Source organism: Anomaloglossus baeobatrachus, chromosome 9 (assembly GCF_048569485.1).
Source record: "Anomaloglossus baeobatrachus isolate aAnoBae1 chromosome 9, aAnoBae1.hap1, whole genome shotgun sequence".
NCBI lineage: Eukaryota > Metazoa > Chordata > Amphibia > Anura > Aromobatidae > Anomaloglossus > Anomaloglossus baeobatrachus.
The window spans coordinates 95,736,463-95,754,375 of NC_134361.1; the positions used below are offsets into that span (position 1 = coordinate 95,736,463).

Here is a 17,913-nt window from a genome sequence, read left to right on the forward strand (position 1 = left end):
ATTTGCCAAATCCGTCAGTGAAGGGGACGTCTGTCTCCTAACAACCAAGTCCCGATTGAAGACAACAGCCCGACTGTGAAGGGGAGACACCGCCACCGCCAGGGCACCAGTTTCCCAGGGCCAGCGCCTGCGGGCAAGAGTAGAGCTCCTTCGGCCCAGCTTGAAGCCGAGGAGTGGGTAACCGGTGGGAACCCATCGCTACCAAAAAGGACTTTACATAGGTGCAGGGAAGAGACCGTCACCGCTAACTGCAGGGAACATCAGCACCGTGAACCGTCCGAGGGACCCGTCCAACCAGCCGTTTGTTTACCGAGAACTGTGTCGTGTTGACTGGCTGTCCCTGCGCCCCTGCACCTCCACAGGCCCCATCCCCGCCTGTCCGCCATCCCAATCCCATCACCGGGAACACCACAACCCCTACCCACGGAGGGCACATCAACAACTGGCTGCTCCATACCATCACTCCCGGGCTCCCCATACAGAGCAGCGGTGGTGTTAACAAATCACCACAACCGTGGGTGGCGTCACGGACAATAAACTATCCCAAAACCCCAATTCCCCTTTTCTCTCACGGGCGAGGAGCGCCGCTCGAGTCCCCGGGATCCGGCCCATCGCTCGAGCCACCGAGCAGCGGCAGGCCGCAGCAGCCGCGGCAGCCAGACCCAAGCAGAGGGAGAGCGCGGCGTCCCCTCCTCCGCCAGCGACACCTTCACCCCTCGGCGATTTTCTGTTTGTGTGCTTTTGTTTTTTCCTCCCCTTCTTTTAAGAGCTATTAATTTTTTTCATCAATATAGCCATATGAAGGTTTTTATTTTGTGACAAAAGTTGGACTTTTGAATGAAACTATTCATTTTACCATATAGTGTATTGGAAAAATGGAAGAAAATTCCAACTGCATTAAATTGGAAAAAAAGTTCTACAGTACAATTGTTTTTTTTATTTACCATGCTCACTATATGGTAAAACTGACCTTGCAATTTGATTCTTCAATTAATTCTTCAATTAATGCAATATGATTCGTCATTATGAATACACTAGAAGGTGGCCCGATTCTAACGCATCGGGTATTCTAGAATTTATTGTGTAGTTAATGTATGTTTTTTGTTATATATATCGATGTTTTTGTGTGTAGTTGCCAGTGTTTGTGTAGGGCACTGTAAATGTTCTGGGTGTTGTCTGGGTGGGGGGTGTGTGTGAAAGTGGTGTTGTGTGTGTGTTGCGTTGTTTGTGGAGCGCTGTGTGTCTACAGCGTTCTGTGTGTGTGGTGCTGTGTGTGTTGCTCGGTTTGTGTGGGTGTGGAGTGCGTGTGTGTGTTTTGGGGGAGGTATGTTTTGTGCAGTGTGTGTGTTGCGCGGTATGTGCGTATATTTGTGTATGCAGCGGTGTTTGTGTGTTGGGTGTTGTGTGTGTGCGGCGTTGTCTGTGTAGGGCGGTTTTTGTGGTTCCCAGTGTGTGTGTGTGTGGTGTGTTGTGCGGTGCGCGTGTGGCGCTGTGTGTGTGTTTTGGGGGGAGGTGTGCACCCCCATCGTGCTCCATCCCCCATGCTGCGCACACCCCATCATGCTCCATCCCCCATGCTGCGCACCCCCCATCGTACTCCATCCCCCATGCTGCGCACCCCCATCGTGCTCCATCCCCCATGCTGCGCACTCCCCATCGTGCTCCATCCCCCATGCTGCGTACCCCCCATCGTGCTCCATCCCCCATGCTGCGCACCCCCCATCGTGCTCCATCCCCCATGCTGTGCACCCCCCATCGTGCTCCATCCCCCATCGTGCTCCATCCCCCATGCTGCACACCCCCCATCGTGCTCCATCCCCCATGCTGCGCACTCCCATCATGCGCCATCCCCCATGCTGCGCACTCCCCATCGTGCTCCATCCCCCATGCTGCGCACTCCCCATCGTGCTCCATCCCCCATGCTGCTCCATCCCCTATGCTGCGCACCCCCCATCGTGCTCCATCTCCCATGCTGCGCACCCCCCATCGTGCTCCACAGTCACACATCAGACAGTATACACGCACACATCTGATCGCATACACTCAAACCCCACTTCTCCCTGTGCCCTTCGGTGGGCGATCCCAGCAGCTGTGCTGCACGCCGTGCTCCTCTGCCGACACTCACAGATCCGATCGCATACACTCACACATCAGAACACACGCACTCACCCGATCGCATACACGCACACACCCGATCTCATACACGCACACACCCGATCGCATACACGCACACACACTGCCGATATCGCACATACGTGCTCACACAGTCACAACATCCGGAGATACCACATGCTTCCGGCCATGTGATCCTCCGGCAGGTCCTGGAAGGTCATTGCACGCACAGTATCGCCGCCGAGAAGTAAGCGATATCACTGGATGTTGTGAGTGTGTGGATGCGATCTGATGTGTGTGTAAGGTGTGTGTGAGAGTGAGTGAGTGTGATCTGATGTGTGTGTGTCTGTTCTTATGTGTGTGTGTGTGTGTGTGTGTTCCGCCGCTGCAGGACCTTGATGCGCTCACCTGCTCCCGGTCGGCATCTGGTGAGTATGACTGCGGGGTCTTCTTTCTTCTGTCTTCTCTCTTCTGGGGGTGCCCGCTGCCTATAATGAAGTGTCTTGCAGTGTCTTTAACTCTTTCACCGCTGCATGACACTTCATTATTGACCGCAGTGTATACCGGCTCCCTGCACATGTGTACCGGGAGCCGGTGTACGCTGGAGCGGGGCTGAGCGGGCGAGGCGTCAGCGTATGCCGGCTCCCTGCACATGTGTACCGGGAGCCGGTGTACGCTGGTCCGGGGTGAGCAGCTAATCCATGTGGGGGGCGGGGCCAGGCCGAGGCGTGCGGCCAATCCGTGGGGGGGCGGAGCCAGGCCAAGCCCAGAGCGGCTAATCCATGTGGGGGGCGGGGCCAGGCCGAGGCGAGCGGCCAATCCGTGAGGGGGGCGGGGCCAGGCCGAGCCCAGCGGCCAATCCAACAGTTGTCCCTTTTATGACACTTACGGTGACACTGTCACGTGACACAATTTTGGAGCAAGAGAGACAGACAGACAGAATAAGGCAATTATATATATAGATAGATACAAAACATGTATAATTTTTGGGGGTTTTTTTCAATTTCAGTACAGGAAAAAAAATCATAACTTTGTAAAAAGAAAATTTTGCTTTTGGTGTCAATTTCCGAGACCCATAACATTTTTCTTTTTTGGGATCTGAGGCTGTGTAATGGCTAATTTTTGCAGCGTAAGTTGATGTTTTTACTGATACTATTTTTGAGTAGATGCAATGTTTTGATCGCCTTTTATTTATATTTGTATTTATTGTATTTCCTCTATTGTAGGAAAAATCTTCAGGCAAATTGTCAAAGAACATTTACTTGGGTACCTGGATGAGAAGACATTAATCAACCAAAGCCAGCACGGCTTTATGACCAATAAATCTCTTCAGACCAGGCTAGGCTCCACCCACTTCACACTCCACCGCCCGCACACACGGCCTTGCTAGGCTCCACCCACTTCGCACTCCGCCGCCCGCACACATTACCCCGGTTGGCTCCACCCACCTCGCACTCCGCACACATGGCCCCGTTTGGCTCCACCCACCTCGCTCTCCGCACACATTACCCCACTTGACTCCACCCACTTGGCACTCTGCACACATTACCCTGCTTGGCTTACCTGCGGTGATGAAGTTCCGCCCTCCCGACCGCTGTCACTGTCTTCCATGGCCGCCGCTTCACATTTCCTCTCGCTGTCGACCCGAGACTGTGACTAGCGGTGATGTCACAGGCTCCCGCGATACTTGGCTGTGAAGGCGGCGGTCATTGAAGTCAGTGACAGCTCTGCTATCAGAAGTGCAGGAGATCGTCACTGCAGGTAATGTACCTCGCTCCTGACAGCAGCACTTGTCATGCCCTGCAGTGACCTGGGCTGACCTATTGATGTTAGCTCAGGTCACTGCATTGTTCTCCCAGCCAATGGGGAACATTCTGTTCTTCATTGACTGGGACATTGACTATGGTATGGATCATCATGGGAACCCATTGGATTACAGCAGACCTGGATTTGTTTTCCTTTCTAATAAATTGGTGAAAGAGGGAATGTTTTGGGCAGTGTTTTTCAAATAAAAATGTGTTTTTCGTCTATTTTTTTTATTACTGACTGGGTTGGTGATGTCGGGTATCTCATAGACGCCTGACCTCACGAACCCCAGGGCTTGATGCCAGGTGACATTACACATCTGGTATTAACCCCATATATTACCCCGTTTGCCACCGCACCAGGGCACGGGATGAGCTGGGGTGAAGCACCAGGATTGGCACATCTTATGGATGCGCCACTTCTGGAGCGGCTGCGGCCTGCTATTTTTAGGCTAGGGAGAGTCCAATAACCATGGACCTCCCTAGTCTGAGAATATCAGACCCCAGCTGTCCGCTTTACCTTGGCTGGTGAACCAATTTTGGGGGGACCCCACATGTTTGGTTTTTTTTTAAATTATTTATTTAATTTAAAATAACAGCGTGGGGTGCCCTCAGTTTTGGATTACCAGCCAAGGTGAAGCTGCCAGCTGTGGTCTACAGGCTGCAGCTGTCTGCTTTACCCTAGCTGGCTACAAAAGTAGGAGGAACCCCACATCATTTTTTTTTTAAATTCTTTTTTTTTTTTGGTAAATACAAGGCTAAGCACGCCTTAGTGCCACATGAAAGGCACCAAAGGGTGCAAAATTACAAAATGCAGGAGAGTGGGACATTATGTGTCTTTCTGCCATTATAATGACAGAAAAGACTGTTATGAAGTGTACAAGCACAGGAAAATCACCAGAGCGCTCTACGCTGTGAAAAGCAGTAGAAAATGGCACTGGAGTGAACATGTGACCGTCTCATGAAGGTTGAAGCTATGGATCCTGGGTAAATTTATGTATTTTCCCTCCTTTAGTTTTTTTGCAGTATGCAAAAAAAACCAGAAGACACACGGATGACAAACAGATGACATACGGACCGTCTACGGAACGGAAACGGACGCCACACGAATTCACCCGTGAAAAATTGGACTGTTTTTTGCGGACCGCAAAACGGATCAGTCATGTGACTGTAGCCTTATTCTGATCTGCCGTTTATAAACAGCAGGCAGAAATAAGTGAATAGCGCCCCCCAGCATCAGAAAATCTCCGAGGTTTCAGGGGGTAGCTGAGACCCTGGAGATCATGATTAAGGCCGGTTTTTCCGGTCCCCGCTCACGTGATCACAGGTATACACTGTATATCGATGATCACATTACAGTAAATGACAGCGCCGGTAAAAAATTATTTATCTCCCATCTGGCACAAACAAACATGTCAGATGGGAGATAAATCTCTTCACCGGTTTCCTCCGGTCCCCCGATGTCGCCAAAGTGCCCCCCCCGACCCCCTCCCGGAAATCCAAGATGGCCACGCGCACAGCAGCGCGCTGGACCCATTCACCCTACTGCTCTGATTTCTGTCGCATGTGCCATGACACATGCGACAGAAAACTCCTCCCCAGGCCCTGCCAGGTTACCCCCTATAACCCCACCGGTGTTCCCCGGTGTCCCACGGTATCTGTGCAGCGTTGATCCCCGCGGCCCCCTCCTTCACAATAGACGCAGCAGCATGCACAGAGCGGCTGTTAGCTCAGCTTCCTGTGTTCAGACACAGTGAGTGGTGGTAACCATGCATCTGTAAGCTACTGCAATGCCCTGCTCATGAGGTAAGGAACATAGTTAATCAGGAGAGCTACACTTCATTTCCAAATGGAGGTATTTGATTTTATAGTTGCCCTGCTGAACGACACCAAACACGAGAGTCCATTATACGCCACAAGAAAACACATCTTAATAGCGAGCTCTGTTGTTTTGTATTCATTTAGCTGGATAATTGGACTTAAAGGGGTATTCCATCTCCAAGATCCTATCCCCAATATATAGTAGGTGGAATAGCAATAATATCAGCAAATACCAATATTTGGAAATGTAGAATAGTTCTCCTGATTAGGCATGCCCTTACCTCATGAGCAGGGCATTGCAGCTTTGGAAGCAACAGTTACGATATGGAGTCTGCTGCTGTGGACCCGGGGAGAGTGGGTGCAGATTCATTGCACCCACACTCCTGACATGGAGGGTCTGCACTCCTACAAAATGGGTGATACGTTCCCTGAGCGTGTCCCCCCCATATTCTAGACGGTCCAAAGTCGTCGTCGGACCCCCTTATTTTTTTTTCCTAACAATAAATTGGTGAATGAGGGAATATTTTGGGGAGTGTTTTTTGAAATACATTTTTTTTGTTTATTTGTTTTCTTAGTACTGACAGTTTGTGATGTCGGGTATCTGATAGACGCCATGACATCACAAACTGCTGGGCTTGATGTCAGGTGACCTTACAGCTAGTATCAACCCCATTTATTACCTCGTTTGCCACTACACCAGGGCACGGGATGAGCTGGGGTGAAGCGCCAGGATTGGCGCATCTAGTGGATGCGCCACTTCTGGGGCGCCTGCGGCCTGCTAATTTTAGGCTGTGAAGTGCCAATAACTATGGACCTTCCCACCCTGAGAATACCAGACCACAGCTGTCCGCTCTACCTTCGCTGGTGATCCAATTTGGCGGGGACCCTACTTTTTTTTGTAATTATTATTATTTATAAAATTATTATAAAAAAGAGCCTGGGGCGACCTCCATATTGGATCGCCAACCACAGTAAAGCTACCAGCTGTGGTTTTCAGGCTACAGCCGTCTGCTTTACCCTAGCTGGCTATCAAAAATGGAGGGACCCCACGTAATTTTTTTTTTTAAACTATTTTCTTAAATAAAAAAAATGAATGGGCTTCCCTATATTTTGATTGCCAGCTAAGGTAACGCTAGGCAGATGGGGGTAGCAACCCGTAGCTGTCTGCTTTAACTGCGCTGAGAATCAAAAATACCGCGGGGCGCTACGTCATTTTTTTTAATGATTTATTTTTACAGCACTGTCATGTCAGGCAATCAAATACAAGGAAGCCCATTTTTTTTAGTTATTCAAATAAATAATAAAAAAAAATATATGGGCTCCCGCTGCATTTTTTGTATTGCTAGATAAGGGTAATCCAAGCAGCTACTGGCTGCTAACCCCCACTGCTTGGTGTTACCTTCACTGTCAATGGAATATCCAGGGAAACATTTTTTATTTTTTTTTCCCAAAAAACTAAAAAAAAAAATGACATGAGCTTCGCCATATTTTTGTATGCTAGCCAGGTACAGCAGGCAGGTACGGGCTGCCCCCAACCTCCAGCTGCCTATTTGTACCCGGTTGGAAACTAAAAATATAGCGAAGCCCTTTTTTAATTATCTCATGAATTTCATGAAATAATTAAAAAAAAAAAACGACGTAGGCTTTGCACCCTTTTTTTGTCCAGCCGGGTACAACTAGGCAGCTGGGGATTGGAATCCGTAGCACAGGTTAGCCCGAGCTTTCTGGGCGCCTCTGCTGCGAATTGCAGTCCACAGCCGCCCCAGAAAATGGCGCTCTCATAGAAGCACCATCATCTGGTGCTGTCCAACTCTTCCAGCTGCCCTGGTGACGGTGGCTCGCTGGGTAATTATGAGTTAATACTAGCTTTGTTTTACTAGCTAGTATTAAGCCAGAGATTCTTAGTGTCAGGCACGTTTGACTCGGCCATTAAGAATCTCCAATAAAGGGTTGAAAAAAAAGACACCACACAGAGAAAAAATACTTTAATAGAAATAAATACACAGACACATTAGAGATTCCATGTTTATTACTCACTGTCAGCCCTCCACAATCCATGGTCTTCTGTCTTCTTTCTCCTTCAACCCATGTAGCTCTGCTACATCAGGCTTCACTGCATGGGAGAAAGACGCTGCTGCCCTGTGCAGAAATCACTCAGTGAGAGTGACCACAGGCTGCCGGCTGTTAGCGGTGACTTCACCGCTCACAGCCGGGTTGCCATAGCAACAGTGCTCCGATCACGTGATTCCCGGTGCCGCTATTCACCGGCGATTATTCACAAACGATCACCGCATACTGGAGAGATGCACTGACAGGACCTAGGACAGGACATGACGTCTAGCCATGTGACCAGTCTGTAGCCAATGAGATAATAGACATGTGACTGGTCACATGGCTATTTTGACGTCACAATAGGTCCTCTCATCACTGCTGGTTATTGGAAGGACGAAGCAATTACGAATGGAAAAGCGGCGGGAGACAGAGTGCAGGACGCATCGCGGGCACCGGTAAGTGTTATGGCAATGTTTATTATCTGTATGTGTACATTTATAATGTGTTTTTATGTGTTTGTGATTGCCTCCCATTGTTTTCAATGGGGTTCGAGAGGTTCGTCGAATGGCTCGTCGAACAGGGCACCGTTCGACGAACCGAACCGATGTCGAACTTTAGGGGGGTGGCTCATCTCTAATTCTCACCCCTTCTCTGTAGATTGTGAGCCCGCACTGGCAGATTCCTCTCTCCTTCTGTACCACTCTGTGTGTTGAATTGTTCACAATTATTGTACTTTTCTATGTATGCCCTCTTTTCACAAAGCACCATGGAATAAATGGCGCTATAATAATAAATAATAATAAGCCTGTACCAGTATGCATTTGTAGTGCCCCTGAACCCATCAGGGCACTATTAGGTTCTGCATAATGACAAAGATGCAGGGCCTACCCCCAGGGACCTGGAAGACCAGTGCCGGTATCACCAAAACACATAACATCCCCAATTTCCCACTCTCAAGCATGGGTAACTGACTAGTCCGGGACCCAATGTATGGCCACCTAGAGGTGGAGCCAGTCCAGTGCAGTAGATGGCAGTACAGTGGGAGGGGACATACAGAACGACAGAGGAGTCTGGTAGTGACAGTTGAAGGGAACGTACATGTCTCCAGATGGGGTTGTGTAGCAGTGACCTAGGTGGCGTAGGAGAGTGGTTGCTAGAGAGGGTACAGCCAGGTACCCCTGGAACCAGAGCACCGATGGGGCACAGGGCCCTAGGTCAGGCGAACGCTTCAGGCTACCTGACAAATACCTGCACAGTGAGGGGACCTTCACGGACCTCACTGACCCAAGAATCCGGGGGCACCAGCAGTAAAGATTGAGCCACTGACTGGAACAGAACACTGACCCCACAGGGTTCAAACTGCCTGCTGTACGGACGAGAGACTGCCGACAGACAGTCGGGGACCCGCAGACGCTCAAAGATACGGGGTTTCATCAACCAGTGAGAGGCACTGGAGAAAGAGACCACCAGGTTACCACAACAGCACTAGGACAAAAGGGACCAGGGGTCTGAACCAGCAGTCTTCAGTGCCATAGCTCAACACCACTGTGAGTAAACAGAGGTTTCACTGCATCCCCATCGTGTGGTCTCCCTTCTTTCTGTGCCGGATCCCATCATTCACTCCCTGGGGCCTGGCCCTACTTGCGGAGGGCCTAACATCCAGGCTGCCATCACCAACAGCAGCAGTGGTAACAGACTGTGCAGCGTCAGTTCCATCACCATAACAGCAACCCGGAAGTGGCATCACGATATAAATTCTTTCATCACCCCTGTATATAATCCCCCTTTAAAATGCGACCCCCAGGGTCACGGAACCGGGCATCGGCCGTTACACAACCATGAAACAGCATCCCCGTACATATACGGTCCAGGACCGAGTACCCCATAGCTCTGGGGCGTCACACATTAGCTCTTATAGGCAGTAATCTATTTATGTGGTAAAACAATTTTTTTTTGTTATCATATCCCTGGTCTTGTTTGTATTATTCATTAAAATATTTGGTATATATACATTTTATTTTTGGAATTTGGATGCATTGGGTCAGTCATCAGGTTTTTAACTGCTTTTATTGTGTGCATTTTCTGTTACCAATAAACGTTTGACTTTTTAATTGGTGTGCTTATTCATAGTTTAAGCCTTTTCTCATCATACACATTGCTTTTTCTTAACTATTGAGCACTCCCTTTCTTAAATTATTGGTTGTGCATCTCATACTACCCCTTTTCCTTCCACATCAAAGCAAGGGACACAGCCTATGAAGGGGTCTTTTACTAAACAGCCATTTGATGACAACTACCGAGCATCTCTTAACATAGCCTCTTTACTTTTTCTCAATAACTTAATGCTGCTTCCTTTTGTCTCAATTGCTTCACCCCCACCCAGCTTAGTACAACAGTATGAGCTCCATGAATTTCATCTTTTCCGCATCTCATTTGCCTCCTAGAGAACTGATTTGCCAAAATAGCCGGATTTAGTCTCTAGTTTCCTGACGTTTAAAGAACTCCCGCTGGGGTACTTACTTTGTCTCACCTATCTGTTCCATCCTGGCCTGTTAAGAACTTGGGGCCGTGATGCTACATGTCCTGTCCCAGGAACTGTCTCCTGTTAATCATTGTGTCTTTTCGGTGAGAACACTCTTTCTCTTGGTCACTCTCTCTCGCTAGGATCTCCCTATCCTCTGCCCTTATTTCCTCTCATGCTAGGCACACTCACATCAAGTGGCCTTGTCGGCGAATCAGACCTTAGGTCTGACTATCAGACATGCTAGGCCCTATCTAACATTCTAACAGGAAACTATCACGGTCACCCCAGCCTAGCCCTTCCCACTTGGGCTATTCCCAAACATTAACTCTTATCTTGCTCTACTATCTGGCAAAATACATTCAATCAAATTACACATATTACAATTCATATTGCACATAATTAACACTTATTACATTACACAACAATAACAATGTCTTAAAGGGGGAACGTGTGCAACATGCCTATCTCCTTACATTGGCTGCATCAATTACATATTAGCTACTCTCAGATTCTATTAGACTATACTTTTGGTACAGACTAAACTTTTTGTTCCTCCTGACCTTCCTATAGGGTTCTCTGTTAAATGATGGGTGGCATCTATTTAATATGCTGCATGCGATGCTGAAATGCTGATGCATACATACATTTTCTGAATCTTAGTAGAGACTAGTACAGCTTTGATGTGCTAGGATCTATTAACCATGCTTATAGAAAGGACATTTTTAAGTGAATGTTCCATTAATAACATAGACTATACCTTTACAAATTCTTATCCAGCCACAGTCATAAATCCTATGTGTTCCTCTTTATTGCTAGCTATCTCATTAAGTTCATTCATTGTGAAGCCCAAATCCTATTTAAGGGCATATTTCAATGGTATCCAGAAAGTAATACAAGACAACCTGTTATAAAGACAAAGGAGGACATACACTCATAAAAAGGTTGTCGAAGCAATAATTTGTTCCCCTGGGTAATACACCAAGGATGTGAAAACAACGCCAGAAGGAAATGACCTTTTCTCAGCTGTAGTCCACCTGCGCTTGTTCCAGAGCTGCATAAAACTGATCCAGTCGTTGCTCGAGGCATTTTGTCTAAACAGACTTTGCACTTTAAAAGCACTAAAACAGGTTTTAGATTAAGAATCTTGAATTGAATAAGGGATATAAAATCAGTAAGATGTGGGCATCTAAGCTGTTAGACTATCGCAATATGTGTCTTTATTGCTATTTTATATACCGTATATATATATATATATATATATATATATATATATATATATATATATATAAAACATATTCTTTACTGATAGTTTAGTTGATACATATCTACAAGCATACAGTATATAGCACAAAAACACCAAATTAAGAACACTGGGAGGTGGGGGGACACAGCTACAACAATTTTAAAAAAATCTAGACAATTAATGCCTATATTTTATCATCTTTTGAACAAGGTGTGTTTTTTGACACCTATTAAACGTGTTACCCTATAAGTCAGAGAGTAATGCTTTAATGACATATAGAGTGGCTGGGCTACCTCCAATATGTAGCATCAAAAAGCTAGCTGCGATACTAGTCATTACATGGACATGCCGTGAGGAAGGATAGTCAAGAGGTCTGGGGTCAGTACCGATAGGGCTCATAATAAACAAAATACAAGCGAAAAAAGAGAAGTCAGGTGTCTTGCCCCGTCCTGTGCCGTCCCCAAGCGCTGTGGCTATGGAGACCGGGGTCGTCTCCGCAGCATCACCAGGAGTGGATCAGCTTCTGTCTGTTCTGTACATACCATTTCCAGTCAACGCGCGCTCCCTGCTCTCCTGCACTCATAGTGACACAGCAGAGTCTAGCATGCACTAAGGATCATGTGATCTCTGACTCCTCCCCTTCTTCTAACATCGTAGGTCCTGTGAGTACTGAGCTGTTCTGAGTGCAATTCCCTCCTAGCCTATTGCTGAGCAGTCCTGTATACATAAGGCACCCTCCCCTTATGGGAAGTGCTTGGGCAACATTTCCTATCCTTAGGTATGCTGTCAGTGTAGGGGTTGCGCTGCGTACTTTGTTTCTGTGCCTCTTACTAATGTGTCATTTCCTATCCTTAGATTTACTCGTGTTTGCTGAGACTCCAGAACCGCTGCTTCTTTGTTGCCAAAAGGACCTGTAAGCTGTGCCTCCTCCTTGGTGTCAAGCTTCACTTGTGTTTCCACGTCCACAGAGCCTTGTTGTATCAGCTGTGCCGCATCCGGAGGAGCTAATTCCATTGAACCTTCACGTTTGCCGTGTCTCCCCATGTTGTGCTGTGCCACTATCTGGGCGCACTAACCAGAGACTTTGCTCTTTCCCTGTGATGCGTGGAGTTGTAACCACTGTCTTGGAGATCATACATTTAGGCCCCCTGGGGCTGGACCGGACAGACCCTGTATAGGGGTTCACCCCCAGTTGCTCCTCCAGGGGAGTCCGGTGCATGGTCCGGTGCAGCCTCTCTCGGTCACTCTCACACTCCTTTGCTTTGATTATCAATAAACCTAGTCTATTGCTCACCATCTACGCTCTTCCGTGTCCTGCTTGTGGTCAACTACCACAGTTTCGCTGCGGTCTAGTGGATTCACACGTCCACGCTGACCGCACTGCGGTGAGCGTATTATCAGGTCAGTCCGTGGTCAAAGTATAAGGAATATACGGATCAAGACAAAGGGGTGAGTTAAATGAGTAGTCAAGAAAAATCCAAAGTCCGCAACGGAGATCAAAATAGAACAGAGAGCACTAGGCAAGCACACACCACTTCAGCAAAGCTACAATTGTCAATGGTTTTGTGATGCCCTGGACTAGCCAGGTTGTCACAGGTAGTCCCATGCACACACACGTCCCCCCCTTAGTAAGGTGACAGCAGCCAAACTACAGAAACCCTTGACATCTCCCTCCGGGTTTGATGTTCACTCCAGGGGGGTGGAGCCAGGCAGTTGGCTCCGCCCACCGAGGAGTGCACAGGCCCCGAGGTGGGAAACCAGTAGAGTTGGAGGAGAGTTGGAGTTGAGCTTTGACAGTGAAGTAGAGTGGAGTGAAGTTCAAGGGCAGACTTGTGTCAAGGTCTGCCATAGGCTACATCTGGTGTCTGGGTTGGAGCCCAGTCACCTCTGGCAAAGAGGTAGACAGTGGTGGCCGCCTGCAGGAGCTGGGATTACAGCCGGTGGAACTGTAGGGACCGGGGACGGGCGGTGGCCCGCCAGTACCGAACCGGGGAACCGATTGGAAACCGGAGCACCAGGAGGGGTACTCACACCCAATACGAGGCCCAGAAACAACCGGGCTGAGTTAAATCAACTGATTGAGGACTGGACTTTAGGACCTTTCCCACATAAGACCCGACTGAAGACAACAGCCAAACCATAGGGGTAAAGCCACCGCCCAAGCATAGAGACCCGAGGGGCCAGCATCTGTGGGCAAAGAGGGCTCTCCCGACACATATCAAACTGGAGAGTGGACTACCGTTGCTCAGGCATAGGAGTCGTGATTTCTTCATAAGTGAGGTGCAGGAAAAAGGCGGCACCGCACCGACACCCCAGCACACATCCATCCCCCCTCCTCAGCACCTCTCTTGGGCCCCCGGGACCATCATCCCCCTATCCACGGAGGGGGTCAACCCCAAGCTGCGCAACACCATCCCCGGGAGCCTAGTCAATGGCAGCGGTGGTGTTCATTCATTCACCACAACCCGTGGGTGGCGTCACAAACTTAAATCCCCTACAAACAACTGCGGCTCTGGCCGTGGACCTCCCCACCGAAGTCCCTACGTGTAGCACCAACCCCCTTTCAGAGCAACGTGACCCCCGGGTCAGTGAAGAGCTCGAGCCACCCACCGACGAGCACGGATCCGAGCGGCTCAGCAGTCGGCCGAGCCCCGGAGCGGTACAGTTTGACCACTGTCAAGGTGCTAAATAGCACTGTAATCACCTAGAATGAAGGACACCTGAAAGGGTTCCTTCAGCCCCTGTCCAATAGGATGGCTGAGTTGTCACTCACAATAGTGATGGCTCAGCAAGCCCTCGATTCCATAGGGCGGCAGAGCTGTCATTCATAGTGTCCATTGGTCACTGTGAGTGGTGAAATCATGACACTACCTTTCTCTCTCATGGAAGAGTGCTAATTTGCATACCATTTTCCCAAGTAATAATGCTTGATCTGGAAGTCTCCATAGGCAGCTTGTTGGTCTCCAAAAGGAGAAACTACTTATCTAAACTTGTTCTATTATCAAGTAATGATGAGATTCTTTCTCCACACGAGCAAATTAGGAAATTAAATATAAAAAAATCATTAATACAGCAGCTATTTAAAGGGAACCAATCAGCAGGATTCTCCCATATAAAGGAAAGGCAGTGCCATACTAGCGCTAGCATGGTGAATCAAATCCTATCTTCAGTTTCCAGGTGAGGTGCAGAATTTAAATATAGTAAAGGGGGCAAGCTAAGATGATGCAGAAGGAGGAATATATACATGGGACCCAACCCTCAAAGTGCTGCACATGCCACCTTTGAGAAGTTTTTTTTAGCAATCAAACATGCAATCTGGAAACAGAAGGTATAATTTGTTTCACTATGCTAGCACCAGTATGGCACTGCCTTTACTTTATTTGGGAAAATCCTGCTGGTTGGTTCTCTTTTACGATTTGTAAGGAAATAGTTTTCCCCCTCATCTCACTTCCATTACCAATCTCACCCTGCAGATATTTTTTTATTTTTTTGTTCTTTCTGCTTCTTATAAGACTGAAGCTAGTTAGGATTGGTCAAAGAATGGGGAGAGGGGTTAAAATTGCAGTTTCTTTTCAGGCGATAAATCATCCGAAAATGATTGAAGCTAAGGGATCAGAAGATGAGGTGTTTAAAGAGAGGGAGAGAGTCCAGGGTTCTCTCACCTGCTTCCCTAAAAGAGGATAAAACTTCTGGTGCTGGTGTAAGAGGGTGGACCTACGGTCGTTTACCCCCCTGCAGACGTCAATGGTGGTATTTCAAATGTGTAATGTATGAATTTTATATACTAAGTTATTGTAAGGTATTTTATCCCTCATGGCTGCAGTATCTCCTATAGTCACAAAATGTCACTTTGTTCCTGTTCACTATTGCATAGAACTTGGTGAGAGAGTAGGTCTGCTTACCAGCAGACAGCAGGGACAGGGGCAGTTATGGCAGGATTACATGCAGGCCCGGCCCACAGTGGGGTGGTTAAGGGGACTTATAGAAAGAAGAACTTTCCTGTTTAGTGGTGATTGTGTAGTCGAAGTGTGACGCCCTGGTAAAACCAGGTAGTCGCAGAAAGAGTTAATCCTCCTTGGCAGCTACACAATCACCACACAGATGTACAGCAGCCAATCAGGGCCCTACTCACCCCCTCCCCAGGAAAAGGGAGGGGGCGAGAGGAGCCAAGGAAGTGACAGAGCAGAATTCAAGTCAGTTGTGCTGTAGTCAGTGGAAAGCTGACAGGGGAGGCTTTCAGCTCCCCAGAGAAAGTGGTAGCCGGGGTTGGAGCCCTGGACTACCGGACTAGGTGGCTGTGAGGGCCACAGGCGATGGAGATCCAGCAGCGGGGAACCTGAGGCGACCGGAACAGGGTTGTAGCCTGCCGGTGCCAGGAGAGGGACCGAATCCGGAGGCCGGTCAAACGGACTAGTCCAGACAAGAGAGAGACAGACAGAGAGTGTGGAAGGAAGGGCACCTGGCTGTATATCTGGGTGTGGGACCCGAAGACACCCGCCAACGGTGACCAGCCATTTGGCAAGTTGGTTTACAAAGGACTCTGTGTTTTCTGACCACACACATTAGCCTAGCTTTATCCAACACCAAGACAACTGAACTGTGAGTTTCCTGCTCCCTGCAATCCCTGCCACCACCACAACTCCCAATTGGGCCTCGGGACTACAACTCCCCTACTCATGGAGGGGATCCCACCTTGCTGCCCCACACCATCAGTCCCGGGCACGGTCCCCAGAGGCAGCGGCGGTGCCACCATCTCATCACCACAACCCACGGGTGGTGTCACAGAAAATCCCCCTTTACATATTCCCCTTTTGTTGTGGAGCCTGGAATCACAGACCGGGCCACGCCACCGTGATACCTCTAGAAGCAACTCTATTGGCCATGCTTTGAGTACCCCATATCGCTGGGCGACACAATTTGGCATCACGAACAGGATTCTTACCCCATCCGTGACCTGGATGACGTGCGCCTTGTAATCCGTGAACTGTTTGAAAATTTTGACCTGCCGCCATCTTGCCCGCCATTTTTGGCGCCAAAACAGCGGCATCATCTTCTTCTTCCCCGAAAACGGCGGGAAGTTGAAGCCCCGCCCCCTGGGAACATGGCCAGAAGGAGTGCCCGCAAAAGACCAAGGGGGGTTGGGCAGAGAAGCGGTGGCATGTAACCGGAACTGTAAAGTGCAGGGACGCTAGGACTCTGCAAAATTCCGTTCCTGGACACAAGAGTGGCAAGATGTCACAGCAGGCTGCAACCCCAATGACATCCCATCCAGCCCCGAGCCAGGCTGCAACCCTGATGACATCTCACCCCGCCCCAAGCATGGCCGCAACGGTGATGACGTCGGCTCCGGCAGTCCGCCCGGCTGCAACACCCGTCATGAAATCGCCCTCAGCTGCAGTGCCAGCCGCTCCCAAATGCCCCATTCCGGCTGTGGAGCAGCCAGAGTGCACCTACAGAGAGGAGGAGCAGGCCACTGAGTGATGGGGCCCTCGGTAGTTAGCGAGGCCAGTTGTAGCCGGTGCCGAGGGCATCCGAGTGGGCCTGGCTCCTGAGCAGGAGGCAGAGTATGGAACCCGTGCCCCGTACTGGGAGTGGAGGCAGCAGCAGCAGTGGTAGCAGAACATGGACGGCTACCCGCAAGTTTAAAGAATGACTGTTTTATGGACTGTCACCCCTGTTGAACATCCTCAAGTTCCCGGAGGAAGCCATCTGCACAGCAGGTGGGGGGTGGCAGGATAGTTAAAGGTTTAAGAAAATGTACCTCCCGATGTGGGAAGATGAATAGTTGTAATGTGTAAATTTTTTATTTTCCCGCAAAAAAACGTCAGTGGCCAGACAGCCCGCGGACGGGCTGTATTCAACCAAGGGGGTGTGTGACGCCCTGGTAAAACCAGGTAGTCACAGAAAGAGTTAATCCTCCTTTGCAGCTACACAATTCCCACGCAGATGTACAGCAGCCAATAAGGGCCCTACTCACCCCCTCCCCAGGAAAAAGGAGGGGTGAGAGGAGCTAAGGAAGTGACAGAGCAGAATTCAAGTCAGTTGTGCTGTAGTCAGTGGAAAGCTGACAGGGGAGGCTTTCAGCTCAACGGAGAAAGTGGTAGCCGGGGTTGGAGCCCTGGACTACCGGAATAGGTGGCTGTGAGGGCCACAGGTGACGGAGATCCGGCAGCGGGGAACCTGAGGCGACCGGGAGAGGGTTGTAGCCCGCCGGTGCCAGGAGAGGGACCGAATCCGGAGGCCGTTCAAACGGACTAGTCCAGACAAGAGAGAGACAGACAGAGAGTGTGGAAGGAAGGGCCCCTGGCTGTACATCTGGGTGTGGGACCCGAAGACACCCGCCAATGGTGACCGGC

The 17,913-nt window shown here is 49.3% G+C and overlaps 1 pseudogene; it reads right to left on the reverse strand.

Moving 5' to 3' along the window:
- LOC142251831 (uncharacterized) overlaps nt 1–12,601 on the reverse strand; it is a 60,313-nt pseudogene extending 47,712 nt beyond the window's left edge.
- Nucleotides 12,602–17,913: the final 5,312 nt, after the last annotated feature.